Genomic DNA, 15841 nt, shown 5'->3' with positions numbered 1-15841 from the left:
GAGAGAGAGACAGAGAGAGAGACAGAGAGAGAGACAGAGAGACAGAGTGAGACAGAGAGAAGAAGAAGAAGAAGAAAGAAGAAGAAGAAAAGAAGAAGAAGAAAAGAAGAAGAAGGAAAAGAAAAGAAGAAGAAAAGAAGATGGAGGAGGGAGAGGAATTAGGGCTATGATCCCACTGGCACAGGAAACTCTAAGAAGATGAAATTCCTCTCCTTATATAGGTCATCCCCTCTTCTGCCACCTGTATCCTAAGAGAGTTGTCCAGGAGTACTTAGAGGCTGAGGGATTTACTAGACCATGTGTAGCCAGGTTGTATAAGAAGCAGAGCCTGAACCCAGGCCTTCCCAGTTCTCCAACTACTGAGGCACATCACCTCTTTATCCAAGGCAACAGGCAACAAATTGTTTGGTCAGAGTGATGGCCAAAGAGTATCTCTTAAGGATCTGCTTCAGTGTGTATGGAAACCACCATACTTAAAGGATTGAAGTAGCTAAAAGACCATACATGTCCAATGAAAACCAAAAACAATATTCATATGAGAAGCAACCAGGTGGCACAGTTGGTACAGCAATGGATTTAGAGTCAGGATAGACCAGAGTTCAAATGCTGCCTCAGACACACACTAGCTATATAAGCCTGGACAAGTCTCTAAGCCACTATCTGCTTCAGTTTCCCCATATGTAAAAACTATTTCCTTTTGTAAAATGAGGATAATAACAGCCTCTGCCACCCAGGGTTGTTGTGAAGATAAAATGAGATATTTGCAAAGTGCTTTGGGACTCTTAAAGCACTATATAAATACTAGCAATAATAAACAAAATGTAATAAGGAAGAATATGATATTTACCTCTCTTTTTTAAATATGTTCTTTAAATAATTTTTTTCTTTTTTTTTTGCTTTTTGGAGGGGGGAAGGTAGGGCAATTGGGGTTAAGTGACTTGCCCAAGGTCACACGGCTAGCAAGTGTTAAGTGTCTGAAGTCACATTTGAACTCAGGTTCTCTTGACTCCAGGGTCAGTGCGCTATTCACTGTACCACCTAGCTGCCCCAATATTTGCCTATCTTGAATGTTGGGACTTATGGGAAAGAAAGTTTTCTTAAAAAAAGGTGAGGAAAGACAGAAGATTTATGGGAATTCTAAAGAGCTTTCTGGTAACCTCCAGGAGTATTAAAGGTGGATTGACCAACAAATAAATTACCAACCATGTCTCAAATGCCTACTATGTGCCTAGCAAAGTGCCAGGCATTAGGGATACAAAGATAGAAATGTAACCAATTCTTCTCTCTAGAGACAATTTGTACACATGAGTATGGGGGAGAGTTTACTTGGGGATCCAGATCAATTAAGTCCCCTTAATGCATTCATTGAGATTAAGGCCCTAAGGGACAGATAACAGAAGTGTTAAAGCAGTGAGAGGGCTGAATGGCACACTCCCTGAGCAGCCAATTCTGTAACTGGTCAGTCAGTCAATAATCGTATATTAAGGGTGTGCCAAGCGCTGTGCTAAGTGCTGATGTCAAACTAGAAGTGACCTCATTCACAGCTCATAAAGGAAACGCAAAGAAACATTCCTCCTTTCGGAGGTTTGAAGAAGTTCCTCCCTCAACTTAATGGAACCATGGCGCAGGTAGGCATTGGCTAGCTAACATATCAGCATTGTCCTTGGTGGCCTTTAAAAAACCAGACATGCTCTACAGTCACACACTGGAGTAAGTCAAGAGAGGAGGCCCTTTGTCAGTTGAAAGAGATTCATCCCTAGCAGTCAAAAGAAGAGTCACCTGTGAAAGAAGAACCCAGCCCTTGAGAAGGAGGCTTTACCTCTGGGTGAAGGAAGTATTCTTCCCTCCTCTCCTGCCCCATCAGCAATGGGGTCCTGCAGAGGAACAAATCACCCAGTAGATGTTGTACCCAGCAGAAAGCAGGACCAGAATCTAGCTATGAAGCTGAGACAGGATTAACCCTGGCAATCAGAAATTTAACAATGAGGGGAACAATCCCAGGGAACCTAGGTGAGTGACCTGCCCAACAGAGAGACCCTGCAGTCAAGGAGGGAGCAGGGGGAGACCTCCCCAGAAAGAGAACGTACTTGAGGGCTTTGAAGGACCACATTAGACATGAGTGGCATTGACCACACGTTTTCCCCAAGTGTGTGTCTCTACAAGTGTGTGTCATAACTTGCTCTCTGCTACTTTGCTCAGTCATCCCACTGACACAGTAGTTGTGGAATAACGTGCCCCATGTTTATAAGGGGAATTACAATTATAAGGAGAAAGTTCATGCTGCAACATTTCAGCAAATGTCTTGGCCTAATTGGGTGAACTTATTGACAATTAATACCAAACCCATCAGTGGGGTCTTGTGATCTATGGTTTTAGGAATGTTGAGTACCTTTAGCTCAGGTTAGTCATGCAATGAGGGCATATAGATGGTGCAATGGGTAGAATGCCAGGCCTGGGGTCAGGAAGACTAGCCTTGGCCTCAGACACTTCCTAGCTGTGTGACCCTGGACAAGTCACTTAACCCTGTTTGCCTCCGTTTTCTCATCTATAAAATGAACTGGAGAAGGAAATGACAAACCACTCCAGTATCTTTGCTAAGAAAACTCCAAATGGTGTTACAGAGAGTTGCAACCTACTGAAACAACCCATTAAAGAACCCAGTATTCAAGTAAGAGTAATAGGGATAGCCAAAATGGAGGAGGAGGAAGTATATTCCAGGTGTGAGGGACAGCCTGTGCAAAGGGGTGGAGATTTCCACCTCTGGGACATAAACACTGTGAAAGCAGGACCTCCGGCACCTAGTAGGTTGAACTGAGTTGAGTTATTGTCTTCTCTTAACTGGGGTTTGCTCCTTCCCAGCCAGAGAGGAAGGAGACTGGAGAATACCACAGGAATCCCCTTGCCATCCTTGAATTGTGACTTAAGCTAGGCATGGGCCTGAGGGGAACAAAGGGGTTTCCCATCCCTACCCTCCAAACCCCCTACTTACAAGGCTCTTGTCTTTCTTCTTCCAAGCCTATCAACCCCATGGCCTCTGGAGGTTGGTAGGAGCCTTCCTCCCTAGTTGTGATGTCATTATTGCCACCTAGAGAGCTCCCACATCAGCCTTCACTCAATCAGATTAGCTCTAGGGCTAGGGTGGGTGGAGTGGGGGGAAGAGAAAGGTGGGGATACCTGCTGGCCTTGTAGCTCCTTCATAATGATTTGGAGGATTAATTAGTCTGTGTTTTATGAAGCACTTTGAAGATACAAATAAGAGGCATTCTCTTCTTATCAGGCAGATTATAACTTTGAGTCACTAAAATAGGCTCATGTCCACACCTAGCTGAATTTATCAGGAAGAAGCTTCTGCTTCATACTTGTTTTTCAAGAAAAGCTCACTTCTGGAACCTCTGTCTCTCAGAAGCTAAGGTGACTTGATTTCTCTTTTCCCCAGGGTACTGGACACTCCCCAAAATGGATTTGGGGACCTTGATGAGAGCAATGTTTTATTCTGTTTCACTTTGCTCTTGGAGAGGACAGGGTGATTCCTTAAAAAGAGGTCCATAAAGCCTCTTAGGAAATGAATCTCCCTGTTGGACCCTACTTTTTGGGCTTTTTTTGGCTTTTTGGAGGGGGGAAGGTAAGGCAATTGTGGTTAAGTGACTTGCCCAAGGTCACACAGCCAGTTTTGTGTTCAGTGTCTGAGGCTGGATTTGAACTCAGGTCCTCCTGACTCCAGGGCCAGGGCTCTATTCACTGTGCCACCTAGCCACCCCTGGACCCTACTTTTCAACAGACTCCTCTTGAGGAGAATCACCCAGCCAGCCAGCTCAACTATCACCCTGCCAGAGGAACGCTGGTTTGGAATGGAGGAAACAGTTCATACCAGTTATACTATGGAAATGCCAGCTTTGAGTGAGCAACAGAATTTCCTCCCATTTTGCTTCTTCCTTTCTTAATCCACAGTCTCAGATACTATTGCACAAAAAAAGGCCAAAGTTAGGGCCCCCCTTGGGACAGCGAAATCCCTTTTGGCCTCAGTTCCACCTCAGCCCAGCCTAGACCCTGGAAAGATTTCTTGGGAGGTGAGTGAACACAGGTCTTTATAAGCCCGGGTGGAAATGAAGTTAGAGACAATGAGAGATAATGAGAGCTTCTTAGGACCTGGTCAGTGGTCCCCCAATTCCCCGCTCAGCGTGGGACCCTTCCAACCCAAGATTCTGACCTGGATGGACTGAAATCAATTTGTGGGAAATTACAGTCATTTTTCTCCCTCAAGTCTACTCCAGAGGTAAGGAGCAGCCCTGTTGCGGAGGGTAGTCATAGACAGAGGTGGTATTGGTGCAGCACACAGAGAACGGAAGGATTGTTCTAGAATCAAAGAACTTGGATTTGCATCTTCTCTCTGCAACTACTACCTGTGTGACCTAAGCACATGACTTTACCCACTCTGAGACTCAGTTTCCCCAATTGTAAAATAAAAGGACTGAACTAGATGATTAGATCAATGGAGTGCCCCCTTATGATCTAGGAGGGTAAGGAAAGCATACCTCAGGTCTGTCTTGGCAAGGCTTTCTTGATGAAAAAAGGAGGAACTTGGCAGGTGGGGTTTGGCAAGGGGAGATTCCACCAGCTTTCATGGGGCTTCAAAAGTTTGGCAGCACCTTGCAAAATGTTCAGGGCCTTTCAGAGCCTTGGCAACAGCAAACAGGCCTAGTGGTTGTAAAATCTCAAGTTGGGAATTTACTCTCCCCCTTTGAGTTTGTTGTTCCTTCTTTCCTCCCTCGTTCCCTTTTCCTGGCGGTACCTGTGAGGTGGCAGGTGGGCCTCAGACCAGTGCCTGTTATTGTTTCCAGGTGAGACCTGGGCCTCCCACCAAGGGAAGGAGAGGCAAGGTAGGGGAGAGGAGATGAGAGGCCAGCTGGGGCAACTGTTTATGGAAGGAAGGGTACGGGGAGATAGGCCCCCCTCACCACTTAGGGCTTCTGGCCATACCCAACCCAATCTGCACCTGGCATTCAGGGAGGCTGATATATCTCAGGGAAAGGTTTCCATGAAACCAGAGCATTTTCTCTTGATCCTTCCCTACCCCTATTCCTTGATATCTCTCTCAACCCCTCCATTCATCTCAATAAGTTTTGAAAGAGAATCATTATAATAACAACAACAAAGATAACAGCTTAATTTAGCTGAAGCTGGCTAGGGTCTCCAAATCTGCTCCAGCCGCTTCTTCCAGGCACTGCCTTGCCTAAAGAATCTAAGGTAGCTGTTCTGCAATTTCCCTAGAGATCAATCAACGAATCAGTGAGTCAACAAGCATTTACTGAACATCTGCTATAAAGGGCATGCTGCTAGACACTAGAGATATATAGGCAAAAATGAAACAATGCCTACCCTCAAAGGGCTTACATTGTATCAGTGAAAATAACATGCGCACATATTTTTGAGAAGGATGTGTTAGCATCTTGGGGGAGAAAGGGAAGGGGGTGATATAGGTCAGGAAAGCTTCATAGAAGAGTCTACACTCTAACTGGACCAGGAAGCTAGATAATTTAAAAAGCAGAGGTGAAAAAGAAAAAAAAAAAGACTAGTGTGGAGGGAGTATAATTTGGAAATCAATCTGAAAGCATTTATTTAGTGCTTACTACATCCCTGGTAATGTGTTAAACTCTAGGGAAACAGAGAAAGTCAGAAGCAATCCCTGCCCTTAAGAAACTCACCTACTGGGAGACAATATGGAAATAATTAGGTACAGTAAGATATAACTTCATAATATATTATGTATAAATATTATAAATAGATATAATTACAAAAATATAAATTATATGGGGGCTACTTTATGCAAGTCATTGGTCCCCTTCAAAAATGAAGGCTGAACAACAACAAATTAGATGGAAAACAACCTTTAGGAAGAAAGATCTAGCGTGTGGGAAGGCTAGGAAAAATTTCCTAAGGCAGGTGATATTTGTGCCGAGTTTTGAAAGAAACCAGGGATTCTAAGACTGAGAGACCTGAGAAGATTCCAAACATGGGGACTGCTGAACCAAAGGTATTGAAAAGAGGTCACAGTTTTGTGCCTCCCCATTGACCTGTCCGAGTGATTCATTCTCCTTGGAAAGGCAGGAAGCTCTGAAATAGTTTATCTGAAATAGTTTCCTACTGCAATTGAGATCCATATCAAAACCTCCTAGGTTGGCTAACACTAAAGACACTGTCATTTTGGTCTGGCAGATAGAAAAGGGAGAAAATCCTGGGTAAACATAATAGAAATGGAATTAGATTGTGGAATCAAAAAACATGTTCAGTCAAAGACCACTGGATTTCTCATCAGAGGAACTGGATTTGAAGTCTTGCTACCAATGTGACCTTGGACAAATGTGAACTTAAGTTCCCGTATCTGTAAAAAAAAAAAGGGGGGGGGGTGTAAGCTACCCTTCCAGCTCTAAAGCTATGATATGATATGATTTACTACATGTATGATCTTGAGCAAGTAACTTCACCCCATCTATAAAATAAAGAGGTTGAGCTAGGATCCAACTTTTGTAGACTAGGGGTTCACAAACTTTTCCCCCTCATTTTTATAATTGTATTTCCACATTATTTATTTTGTGAATTTGAAACATTGTTCAGAGAAGGGGTCCATAAACTTCACCAGACTGCCATAGGGATCCATGACACACATAAAGTCTAAGAAGCCCTGTGTTGAGCAATGTCTCAGGGCCCTTCCAACTCCAGATTCTGTGAAGTACTATGCATTCTAGCCAGAGGGCTTCTAGCCAGCCAATTTGTCCACACAGCCCTTTGCTGTATGGACTAATTCGAGCCTATTCCCAGTCTGACTTGCATAGGGCTGGGAAGGCATGGAATTGGGCAGCAATTAAAGGGACCATATCTTTGGCTCTCAGTATGGATGCCCAACCCAAATCATCACTTAACACAAAGGATGATTATAGGGTGCCAAGGTGGGGGTTGGGGAGGTATGCTAGCCCTTTGAGGGCATCATGGCCTCCAGGAGTAATCGGTTACCCTCTCTGCCTTAAATCATCTTTGCCAGAGGAAGGGAGCACGCCATGTCAGGCTGTCCCTGCAGGCAGCCTATTCTCCAAAGTCATTTATCACCCAAAGCAATGTAAGGAATGTGGGAACAAGAAGTCCAGAGTTTCATTCGGGTAAGAGAGGGCCTCCAGGAGAAGAGAGGCAAGCAGCTCCTTGCAGAGAAGAGCCAGGCCTCCCTTTTGCTCTTCCTCCCAAGCCTTTTTGGAGTTCCAACCACCCCACGCCAACCTCATTAGGACATAAAGATCGAGCAGCCATCTGGGGCCAGGAGGCCAATGGGCCCAGTTCACCCCCTTTCTCTTTGCTGACTCATGACTTGCCAAGCTCAGCCCGTGGGGCAGGGGAGGGGGGAGCTCATAATTAAAATAATCATTTTCCCCAGGGGGATGAGTATTTGCCTTTCATGTAGACTCTTACCAAGGAGGCAGGCAGATGGTAAATGCAGCATCGAACAGCCCCATGAACCAAGCTGTGGTTAGGAGAGTACCTTGACAAATCAGCGTCTGTTGAGCTCTGGCTGTAAGGTCGTTTAAACTGGAATAGGTAGAAGGGAACTGCTCCCAAAGGTGGTTTCCTGAGCTGAAAAAAAATAATGCTAATAACAGTGGCTGACAATTCCTACACTTCACAGCTTATGAAGTCTTTCATGTGCATTGTTTCAATTTGAGCCTCACAACAACCCTGTGAGGTAATGCAGATATTTATTATTGCTTCCATTTTACAGATGAGGAAACTGAGGCTCAAAGAGGTCCTGTGATTTGCCATTGTCAGAGAGGCAGGATTTGAATCCAGCATTTCCTGATTCCGGCTTCAGCAATCTACAATTCTGGGCTGCATTTTTCAAGATGACTTTCCCGTGATCTCACAATAAATAAGTAGAAGGGCTGAGATTTGAACCTGGACCTTTTGACTCCAGGTCTAGCACTTTTCCCAGCTGTAACCTCAAAGGTAATTGAAGATGGTGTTGTTTTTTGTTTTTGCTTTGCTCCCTAGTCCTTTTTTTTATAAGCATCTTTAAAATGCTTTGAACTCCACTCAGTGTCCTTTGAAGAATTAGAGGTGCTAGAATCAGAGAAACCTTATACCAGGAGGTCATCTCAGCCAGCACTCTGTTTCCATACAGGTAGTGCTGGGCTCTGGGCAGATGCAAAGACTGCAGTGAGTCCAGGTCCCTAGGAAGGTACCTACATGACTTCCTATAATAAAAGTCCCCTTCCTTCCCACCCTCCAGATAAAAGGAAAAGCAGATTTAATCTCAGCTGGGTCAGAGATGTTTGTTGGGGTTTTTAGAAGTCTCATCTATGCCTGTACCCCAGGGGTGCTAGACTGAAAGCACAGGTAGGGACAGGCATATGCACCGTCCTCTCCTATGGCAACTAATAGTTAACACACTGAGGGGAGTGGGAGGGTGGCATTGAGCAAAGGGGAGGGGAGCAGAGTGAGAGAAGTTAGAGCCAAATGAGGCTAATCAGCCCAGAGCATTGTGTTGGCCAGAGCTGGTTTATGGATGTCTTCAGACAGGAGTCCTATGCTTTGTAACTCAATGATTCTGTACTCTAAAGGAATGCCCATGTTGAGGAAATCTTGGATTTATCTAATACTTTTCCTTCCTTGTTTACTTCCTTCTTTTCTTTCTTTCGTTGTCCTTCCTTTCTTTCTTCTCTCCTTTTTTCCTTTATTCATTCATTTGTTTGTTTCTTGGTCAGATCTCTGATTTTTTAAGTATTGGGAACTGACTGGAAACTCCCTCTACTTCTGCAGATGGGCAGCTTGTATGGGACATGATCATAAAGACCCACCAGGAGACAGTGAGATTAAATGACTGACCCAGCATGGCCCAGTCTGTGTGCAGCAAAGACGGGACTTGGACCCAGGCCCAGTTCTGTCCTCCACACACTGCCCCTCATCTTCCACTTCGTCACCAGTAAAGCCCCTTTTTCAAAAAAGCCAGCCTTTGCTTTGGGGATGTGCTGGTGGGAGAGGAGAGATCCACAGAATTTGGACATAGATATCCTGGTGAATCTGGGGACCTCCCACCAGCACCAGCACTGAGGCTGTGCATTGAATAGTAACTGGGGTCAAGAGAAAGAGGCCACCACCTCCAAAGGGCTTTGGAACACAGACTGAATAGAACATTACCCTGTGAGACTTTAACAGTAATCATAAGAAGTCACATTTCTGGTGCCACACAGGCTGTAGCCAGGGTGGGTGATGGGGACTGCTTACAGGCAGAGTGGAACAGAGCCTTCCTGGAGCAGGTCTATTCACTTCCTATTGGAGTAGATACAGCACTGGACTTGGAGTCAACAACACCTGAACATTTACTAGCTATGTGACCATGGGCAAATCACTTAACATGACTCAGTCTCAGTTTCCTCATCTGTAAAATGAGAGATTTGATTTGATGGCCTCTGAGGGCCCCTCTAGCTCTAACTCCTGATCCTGGTGACCCACTCCAGAAGAACTTGCAGTGGTAGAAGTGAGATCACCACAGGTCTGGGGCCATTGGAAGGACGAGGGAGTGCCCATCCTATGGGGACAGATGACTGCTCCCCCTCTGGGTGGATGTGCCTGAAGAGACAGACCGGAAGGGTGGGGGGAGAGGAGGGTGGAACTTGAGCCCTGGACAGAACTGAGGAGGTCTAAGTAGACTGTGGCACAGTGCCCCAGGAGGGCTAGCAGGCGGGCGCAGCAACTTCGGATGATTATGGGGGATTTTCAGGGGGAGACTTACTCATGAATTAGCCCAGCCTTGTCAGGCAGTGCTCTAAAGGAGAGGCAATGCCAAAAAGGGAGCCAGAAATAAGTTAACACCTGCACATAATTACCAAATGAGCTACCTTCTGGGAATTATTTTTATCTTAATCTTTTATTTGGTTCCAAATAAAATTAGAGAGGAAGAGAGAGAGAGAGAGAGAGAATGACAAGCAAGATGGATGAAAAGAGAAAGAAAAAACAAATATTCAGCTCTAGGGGCACTGGAAGGTTAGAGTAACATTAAGGAAATAGCCCAGCTACTTTATTATTTTCAATGGAAAAAAATCATCAAATCCATGTATCTTCATGTAGAGGTCCAATCAGGTATCCAATATGTTTTGTGTATGTGTGTGTGTGTGTGTGTGTACTATGTAGGCCCAGGAAAGGACCGTCCCCCAAACCACAACACTGAGCCAGTTGATCCTCCCTCCCCAAGGGCAAAACAACAACTTAATTTCAGGATTTAGAAAATCTCTAGTCCAAGAGCCTTAAAACTCTTCTCCCTTTCTAGGCAGAGGAGAGAGAGAGAGAGACAAAGAGACACAGAGATTCAGAGAGACAAAGAAACGGAAGTGTCATTAGCATACATGTTAAATCCCCAGGTGGATCAGCAAGAGAAGAAATCCTTAAGGCAACGTTTCATGGCCCTCCTCCTCCCTCGACTCCCAAACATTAAAGATTATTGGGCACTGATCTCTCCAAGCCCGACATCCTGATGAGTGAGGATGCCAACCTGGAATAAAGAGAATCATAAATGTAGAGCTGTGAGGGATCTCAGAGGTCATCTTGACAGAACTTTCATTTTACAGTTGAGGAAACTGAGCCTCAAAAAAATGAAGTGACTTGCCAATGTTCACATAGGTAAGCTGTTGCCTCTTGAGTTCCCAATAGAGGAGACAGGGTCTTCAATATGGTGAGAAATAATAGGACAGGCTAGATTCACTTGAATGCCTCTGAGTGTCCCTGGGACCTGGTAAGTATCTGTGGATGGAATGGAAAGGTCTTCCTCCTAGCTTCCATTCAGTAATTTCTGCTCAGATTCTCCGAGGCTTTTAGTTGATCTCATTATATCCTGTCTCATCCCATCCCATCCCATCCCATCTCATTCCATCCCATCCCATCCCGTCCTATCCTGTAGTACCTAGACCTGAAGGCACCTTAGAAATGAGTATTCTGTGGTATTCTAATCTCCTCACATACACTTCTGACCACTGGAAAAAGATTTGTTTCTGGGATATAAGTAGCCTTGAAAATTACTGCAAGATCATAAGCCTAAGGCTAGAAGAGCTGGTGGCTTTTGTCTCCAAAGAAACTGTATAAAGTTAGTTTGGTTTGGTTTTTTTCCTCCCTTTCAGTGAAACTCAGACTGTAATGCCCAGAATTGATTGGGCTCATCCAGTTTCTCTACTTCCCTGAAAGCCTGGCCTGGGTTCTAGGGACATCCCCATGTCCATCTGATGCCAACACTCCCTGGTGCCATAGGGGATACATACAGAAAACTCATCCAGCAGCTGAAAAGGCACTGCATGTCCATATGGAGGTGTTGCTGTGGATAGAGCAATGGGCTTGGAAAATCTGACCTCAGACACTTAAGTAGCTGTGTGACCCTGAGCAAGTCATTTAACCTCTGTTTTCCTCAGTTCCCTCAACTGTAAAATGGGGATAATATGAAAGCACCTACCTCCAGGGTTGTTGTGAGGATCACAGGAGATAATAATTGTGAAGATCTTAGCATAATTTCTGGAACATAGGAAGTGCTATATAAATGTTAGCTATTATTATTAAGTTATGGAGTTATAATGGGAGGAACTGACATTATACAAAGACCATAAAGTAACAGAAGCCAGAAGCTTGGGCTCAGATGAAAGAAGAGAATCAGAAATCCTTCCTGCCTTTCCTACTTCCTTCCTCCCCTCCTCCTCCCACTCCATAGCTCCTGGTCCCTCTGGCCATGGATTCTACCTTCCCAGGGTCACAACTGAAGAGAATGGCTACTTCCTCCAGCATCACCCTGATGGCTTAGAACTGTTCCACGTGCTCCTCGCTTCCACTCATAACCTAGTTGGTATCTGTCACCTGTCTTTGAAACTGTTGGTAATTTCAGCCTGACCCACCAATTTGGGAATGTATTTATCAAATGTTTACTGTGCCCTAAATGAAATTGGTTTGCCTTGCGTTTGTCCTGAAAATACCATCCTCAAACTTTAAGCTCCCTGCCCCTGCCCCCATTCCCACATTTACTAGTTCTATACTGTGGGAACCCCGGAAGAAGAGGATTTTGGTAGAGGGAGATGAGGAGGAAGAACATTCTAGGCACGGAGAAATATCCACCATCAACATTATGGAAGCAGGATCATAGCGTCAGGGGCCCAAAACAGAAAGGGGGACCTTATAGGTCATCCAGTCCAACCCCCTCATCTTAAAAAGGAGAGTGAGACTAAGTACGGGGTGAAGTGACTCCCAAAGGCAAACAGGTAGTAAGTGGCAAGGTAAAGATTTGAATCCAGCTCTTCTAACTCCAAAGCCAGCATCCTTTCCACTGTGCCAAGATGTGAGGAGAAGCTTACGTTAAAGGGATTCAAGATTGTAACCCCTGAGTCTGTATTCTCTGCCCCATCACCAATCCTTTTCACGAGTTTGTGGACTTGTCTAGACCCTTCTCTACCCGTATCCTGCTACCTAGAAAAAGAGTCTCATCCTTTCGGTCTGTCCTCATACCCTCTTTCTTCCCCCAAATTCCCCGATTCTTATAGCTTCCTACTAATGGACTTTCCCCAGCTGCTGATGGATGACCCGAGCTAGTGAAGTGTACTGCTTGGTTTTTGTTTGGTTTTGGTTTTGGTTTTACTCAGCGAAGCTGGGCAAAGCAGTTAGAAACACCTCAGAGGCTGGGCATGCAGTTTCCCTTCCTTTTCTTCCTCCTCTTTCTCTTTCCTAACCTTATAGACTCATAAAATCACAAATAGGGAACTCACAGAGTCTGTGAGCTGGAAGGAAGCTCAGAAGCCATCTAGTCCACCCCCTAGCCCAGGAACTTTCTATACAAGTCTGAAGTCAATATCATAATTTCCTCTATACTATTAATATAATTATCTACAGAATGACTCCCCCATCCCACCTTCCAGGAAGGCATCCTGATGTTATAAAGGAAAACCACAATATTTGAAAAGTAGAGGCAATTTATAGGGACAGTCTAAAGAAAACCTGAATAATTAAATGAACAAAAGTGATGTTAACATTGAGATAATATAAAAGGCACAGATTATTTGGAAAATAGAATAAGTAAAGCTAGCAATCAACAATATACCTCTGTCAAAGGGTAGAAGAAGTCAAAGTGGTCTTTAAAAGCTTTTAAAACATATTTGGGCCCTTAAGTCCATCTATGAACTTAAATTCAAGTGACATTTTCAGTTAGATTTCCTCTTCAACATTTACACTGCAATAGTAGGACTTTTTAAGGAATCTGCTAATTATACATTGTGACCACACCTGCCCTGTTATTTCAATGCATATCAGCAATGCATACATTTTCCTCTGTGTATATATGTATATACAATGTGCATGAATATATATACATACATATGTGTGTACATGCATATGTGTGTTAATACGCATACATCCATTCACATGGATGAAGATGATCAAAATGACATCACTATGTTGGAGTCAAGGTACAATGTGTCTGACTGCGCCTGATCAATGAGACCAATATGAGCTCAGAAGGCCCTACCACAGGTTGGGCACAAATAATCCACATGAACATTTGGAGTGGCGATGTCTCTAAATTTCTGCATTTTGCGTTCCTTTTGAGCTTGGGCAATTCTGCTTTGCTTATAGAGCCCAGTTTCCTTTGATGTGGGCACACCATGCTGGGCGGGCCTGTGCCAGTGTCTCACATCTCACAATCAATTCCAAAGTTCTTCAGAGAGACCTTGAGAGTGTCCTTGTCTGACCTCCATGTAAGCACTTGCCTCATGCAAGTTCTCTGTAAAATAGTCCTAGGCAAACATATGTTTGGCATTTGAACAATGTGACCAGCCCATCAGAGTTGTACTTTCTGCATAACTTTGATTGTTTGGCAGTTTAGTTCGAGTAAGCACCTCGGTGTCTGGTACCCTATCCTGCCAGGCAATTTTCAGAATCTTCCTAAGATAATTCAAATGGAAGTGGTTCGGTTTTCTAGCATGGCACTGGTAGACTGTCCAGTTTCACAAGGAAACAACAATGAAGTCAGTACATCAGCTCTGTAGACCTTCCATTTGGTAAGCAGCTTAATACTTCTACTATCCTGCACTTTCCTTTGTAGCCTCCCAAACACCGAACTAGCTCTGACAATTCATGCATCAACCCTGGAAAGTATACTGCTGAGATAAGTGAACTTATCCACACCATTGAAAATATCTCCATTTGTTGTAACCAATGGTTCCATACAATCCGTGGTGTGATGCTGGCTGGTGGAGAATCTCCGTTTTCTTGGTTTTAAAATACATTCACACAGAGACCTGTGAGTTCATGTTGGTGTAAAGAACTCCCTCTACCAACAGTTTATCTGTTATTTATAGTGTTACAGAGTTGTCTGGGGGCATTAGGTAGTTAAGCAATTTTCCCAGAGTCCCAGGTGGATCTTGAACCCAGGACATTCTGACTTCAAGGCCACCTCTTCACAACACATGCTATCTGCTCTGCTGTGCAGCCTTTCATAGATAGATCCATTAACCCATTTTTATTCCAGGCTTTCCCTCCATATATTTAACACAGAGTTATCTGATTAAGGCAAATTCCATTCATTCTCTGCAGGTGCCACAGGGTCCTGGATCAGGCTTAGGAACATTGGCAAGAATTGGTTCAGATCATTTGTTGATAAGCCTCTACTGGAGGTATGACAGTGGGAGATGGTGGGAAATGCCCTGGACTTGGAATCCAAGGACCTGAGTTCCTACTTCTGACTCTACTAACAGTCGATTTGATCTTGGGCAATCAGCCAAAAAAGCATTTATTAAGTGCCTACTGCATGCCAACTCTGTGCTAAGGGCTGAGAATAACAAAGACAGAAATGGGACAGTTACCAAGGAGCTTACATTGTGTAACAGTGTAACTGCTATGAACAGACCTGGAATTTAAAAAACAAGAACAACAAAATAAATACACCTAAATTCACCTCTCTGAAATTTGGTTTCCTCATCTGTAAAATAATATGTATGCATGGACTGAGTGACGTCTAAGGTTTTTTCTTGCCTGTATTTAGTACCCTATGAGAATAGCTGACTTTTCCCTTCCAAATCAAAGTCTCTGTGACCAAAAAAAAAAGTTAATAAAATAATTTTTTAAAAGATTCTACCTGCTCCACCAAGAGAACTGGAGGAATGCTTACTGCCCTAAAAATAGGGAATCCTGTTTCATTTCCAGGGATTTCAGTGACAGCCTCCCCATGGGATGTTCCAGAACATTCAACTTCCAAGACCCAAACAGGAAGCCCTTAGGCATGTGCCGTAGAAAGAGCATTGGTTTGGGAATCAGAGAAAAATTCTGCCTTTGCTTCTTAGGACCTGTGTGACGTCAAGCAATTTACTTTCACTTCTCTGGACCTTCGTTTTCTCTTCTGTAAAATGGACTCAGGGGTGTGCTCCAACAGATTTGAGAGAACCAACTGTTAAATTTGCAGAGTAAAACAGTCACACCTCAGAAATCAACAAATGCCACAAATCAAGGCTTGATTAGTTGTTTTGTTTATTGATGAGACTGGAGAAAGTGATGGAGAAAATGGTAATTAAGCAGATTTAACTTAGAAGGGTCCTGTGAATACGTTTGTTTTCCAGAGTTAGTTGTTAAACATTTACCAGTACATCCCTGATTAGCCTAGATTAGTAATGTCAAACTCATATAGAAATAGCCACTAAACCATATATAAGTATCTTTACAGACTGCATACTGACTTAGAAAATCACATCATTATCTAAGTTCTTTTGTATTTTTTGTTTGTTTTTTTTTCTTAATTTTCTTTTGGAGTTATGGAATAACACAAACATTTTCATAGCATAGTACCATA

At 43.8% G+C, this 15841-nt stretch overlaps 1 long non-coding RNA gene across 1 annotated transcript in view; it reads right to left on the bottom strand.

The window, feature by feature from the left end:
* Window positions 1–3141, bottom strand: part of LOC138157963 (uncharacterized) — an 11117-nt gene extending 7976 nt beyond the window's left edge. Inside the window, exon 1 of the long non-coding RNA XR_011167524.1 lies at window positions 2990–3141. This is a non-coding gene — a long non-coding RNA (uncharacterized lncRNA). The remainder of the gene's footprint in view (window positions 1–2989) is intronic.
* Between the last annotated feature and the right edge of the window lie 12700 nt (window positions 3142–15841).

The sequence above is a fragment of the Petaurus breviceps genome, unplaced genomic scaffold (genome assembly GCF_028583685.1).
Source record: "Petaurus breviceps papuanus isolate PSGF00001 unplaced genomic scaffold, PetGlider_PUasm1.0 174, whole genome shotgun sequence".
Lineage (NCBI taxonomy): Eukaryota > Metazoa > Chordata > Mammalia > Diprotodontia > Petauridae > Petaurus > Petaurus breviceps.
The sequence above is the reverse complement of the archived record's forward strand: the minus strand, read 5'-3'. Positions and strand labels throughout refer to the sequence as shown.